The sequence below is a fragment of the Lepus europaeus genome (genome assembly GCF_033115175.1).
Source record: "Lepus europaeus isolate LE1 chromosome 21 unlocalized genomic scaffold, mLepTim1.pri SUPER_21_unloc_1, whole genome shotgun sequence".
Lineage (NCBI taxonomy): Eukaryota > Metazoa > Chordata > Mammalia > Lagomorpha > Leporidae > Lepus > Lepus europaeus.
This window is the reverse complement of record NW_026909005.1, coordinates 265,289-269,248: the sequence shown is the minus strand read 5'-3', so window position 1 is coordinate 269,248 and position 3,960 is coordinate 265,289. Positions and strand designations below refer to the sequence as shown.

The 3,960-nt window shown below is 38.9% G+C and overlaps 1 pseudogene; it reads left to right on the top strand.

Moving 5' to 3' along the window:
* The first annotated feature begins 2,730 nt into the window (after nucleotides 1-2,730).
* LOC133754315 (ras-related protein Rab-23-like) lies at nucleotides 2,731-3,433 on the top strand (annotated as a pseudogene).
* Nucleotides 3,434-3,960: the final 527 nt, after the last annotated feature.

Genomic DNA, 3,960 nt, shown 5'->3' with positions numbered 1-3,960 from the left:
TTAAATATAAAAGTAATGAAAACATTAAATAAAATATTTGTTGTGTATTAGAAAATGTGATGCAATTACTGAGATTGCATGTAAATTCCTCCTAAAATATACTGTAGTTTCTGTCCAGTCACAATTTTATTTTTCAATTTAAGTTACTCAGTATCCACTTCTGTCCTAAAGGAAGGTCAATGGAGTACAACAAGACAATGAGAGAGAAATACTGAAAGTGAGGGACAGAAAAGAATTAACATTTTACTAAAGTGTATTATAATTGTTCTTTTTATTATCAAAGTAATTAATCTCTTACTATGTCTATAATTTAATTTTATCATAGATATGTATGATTAAGAAAACATATGGTATACATAGGGTTCTGTACTATCTGAAGTTTCAGGCACCTACTTTGGGTCTTGGAATTTTCCCCTGAAGATAAGGGGAAACAATGCCCTATTTAAAAACAGATCACAGAAACCTGGGAGCGAAAGGTGATGACATGAGTTACAAAATGTACAAAATATGTATTACTATTATTATGGACCCTTAATCCTTCAGAGTTAATGAAGACTAGAGAAATGTACACATTGGATTCCAATAATCCCATATATGCTTAAAACCTGTGTTCTAACTGCACACAGCTTATCAATTCCCTAGCATATCAACAAAAAATGGTTCTAAGTATCATTTCTTCTATCAAGAGGAGATATTCAAAGACTATAGGCAGAAAATAAATTCATAATATGATTTTGGTAGATAAATCAATATAAATCTAGATATTGAGTTATAGAATTAAAAACCAGGTGTTTAAGTATTTTAACTATATTAACTTAATAGTTGAGGTCTCATGATATATGGAGTGAATTTTAAAGAAATAGGATAAAAATAATAACTGGTATATTGCTTTAAACATATTATATTAATATCTATTAATAACTAAGACACCAATTTACATAGTGAGATAACTTCTCCTATCAAAGGAAAGTCTAGGACTTGATGAATCTGTAACTGAATTCCAGAAAACTTTTAAAGAGGAAGTAACTCCAATACAATTAAAATCATTCCCAAATATTGAATAAGATGGAGCTCTGTCAAATTCTTTTTTCAAAGGAGTGTAAGATGACCCAAGTGCTTGGGCCCCTGCACTCATGTGGGAGACCCACAAGAAGCTCCATCTCCTTTCTTTGGATGGGCTCAGCTCTGGCCACTGAGGCCACTTGGGGAGTGCACCAGCAGATGGAAGACTTTTTCTCTGTTTCTGCCTCTCTCTGTAACTCTACTTCTTAAATAAATACGTAAATAATATTTTTAAAAAATTGTATGACGACTCAACACAGTTGCCTTGATTGTATTGAGGATTGTTCTCTTAAAGCCAATTTTCTTAGCGTTCTCATCATTTTTTCTTTCTAAATACCCCAAGATTAACAGTCTACTTCTATATTTTCAGAGTCCTTGTGAACTCTGGCCTCTAAGGTCTTGTGTAGGAAAATGACTTTCCTGTTCAAATACTTGGGGCACCCCTACAAGAACAGGATGGGCTTGGCCTCAGGCTCCAGCCAGGAAGTGAAGGAAGGGGAAAGCACAACCATGGTTTCTTTAGCTCTTTTCTGAAAAGGAAGAAAAAGTCGAGTAGTTTATACTTCAATCCCTACATGATGAGCTCTGGGCTGCACATGACAGCATGTGGTATCTGATACCCTCTATGAGGCAATTTCTTTCCCAGAACAGTGGTTCTCAGTGCCACTGCATGTTGGAATGAGAACAGAAGGCAACTGACATCTCTGGTCCCACTAGAGATTCTGCTTCAATGACACTGCAGACTCACGGGGCCAGGGCAGGGTCCTGCCTGTGGCCATGGAGCAATGTGTGTCCAGCAGGAACTGGGGTGAGATCTTCACCCTGATCTCAGAGTTGGAAAGCGTAAACAAGGAGAAATCGTGCCGCTTCCTCTCCCGCTGTGGGACCTACTGCTTCTGATTGTCGGCTGTAGGGTCACAGGGGGACAGATAGCAGCTATCTCAGAAGCACTGTTGGTCTTTAGAAGTTTTCCCAGAGTCACACAGGACAGGGAAATCCTTTGGGATCACACACATTTCTGCAGGGCCAACCACAGGTGACATGACCACACCTCTTTCCTAGCGAGTAGAAAGATGTTGCTGAGGGATAGAGATGGGTATCTCTATCTCTTGTGAAAATGCCTCTAATCAACTTAGGTTATTTACACTTAGGTGGTAACCTTGCAAAAACTGGAGTGGGTCTCCCCTACCTTCTAGCTGTGTAACATCTCGGAACATAAGTTTTTGTTTGCCTGAGGCTATATAAGGAGGCTGATGATAGTGACAGCTTTCCTACTCATCACATGCAGTTATGAGACTCCAACTAGAAACTACAGTGAGGTTACATGCATCACAGCGCGGCAGGTCCACCAATGAGGGCAGTCCGGTCTCCCGCGTCCCACCACTGCTGGCGGAGCCACAGCTGCTGAACCTGCTCCTTCTTAGCCTTGGCCATTAGTAAAGTTCATTTTAAAAATCACAATTATTTTTTATAGAGTGAAAGCGGGCGCTAGCCAGCCATGTGACCCCTACAGGGGACCTGGGGTGTTGAGAGGCAGCGGCGGTTGCGCAGCGACCAGGAGGAGCCGGTCGCGCTGGGCTGTGGGTCTGTTGCTGGGAGGGCGATCTGAGAGAGAAGGCTTGATTACCTGTCGTTAGAGTTGATACAAAAACCATTTCAACTCCAAAAATGTTGGAGGAAGATATGGAAGTGGCCGTCAAGATGGTGGTTGTAGGGAATGGAACAGTTGGAAAATCAAGTATGATTCAGCAATATTGCAAATGCGTTTTTACGAAAGACTACAAGAAAACCACTGGAGTTGATTTTTTGGAGCAACAAATCCAAGTTATTGATGAAGATGTCAGATTAATGTTATGGGATGCTGCTGGTCAAGAGGAATTTGATACAATAACGAATGCCTATTATCCAGGAGCCCAGACTTGTGTGCTTGTATTTTCTACTACAGACAGGGAATCTTTTGAAACAATTTCCAGTTGGAGAGAGAAAGTCAGAGCTGAAGTTGCGGATATACCAACTGTACTTGTAAAAAGTAAGATTGATTTCTTGGATGATTCTTGTACAAAGAATGAGGCAAAAAGGCTGAAGTTAAGATTCTACAGAACATCAGTGAAAGATCTAAATGTGAATGATGTTTTTAAATATAAATAAAATACTTCAAAAACTCAGACAACACAAAACTGAGGATCCAGAACTAATGCATTCAAGTAGTAACAAAATTGGAGTCTTTAATACTTCAGTGGCATTTACTCCAGTCAGAACATAAGTACCCTGAGTGGTGGCGATGTCATCAATCCAAGAAAGGACCCAACAAACCCAACAAAAAACGACCAAGAAAAACAGAAATCCTTTCAGCAGCTGTAGCATACCCTAAACTTTTTTAAATAAGATGTGAGCTGAATGATCTTGTGCATTTCAGCAAGAAACACATCCAGCTGTAATGTTATGGTACAAGATTTTTAGCAGACTCTGCACCTAATGGCTCTCTGAAAACTGACAGACTTAACTATTGCTTTGCAATTCTTTTCAGAATGTAGAGTGAGACCTCTGGTGAAAAATGAATGCCCTGTGGATGTATTTAAATTTTTTCACATTAACGGAAGCATTTCCTGTTTTTGAAACAATTCTTTAAGCAGGTTTTGCTGAATCTTAGATGCTGGAAAACATAAATGCCTAAATATACTGGTACAGATTTTAACAGTATGGATCAAGGAAAGACAGTAAGCATTCTTTTTCTGAAATTGGTCATATTAGCTTTTCTGGAAAATAGTATTGAATTTGAATACGTAGAAAAAATACTAAAAGGTAAACCCTAAATCTTGCCAGACTGTATGAGTGTCTAATTGGCAATGTTGCTTGTGCGATATCTGTGTAATGTAGAGAGTGGAGGTATGCATGCAG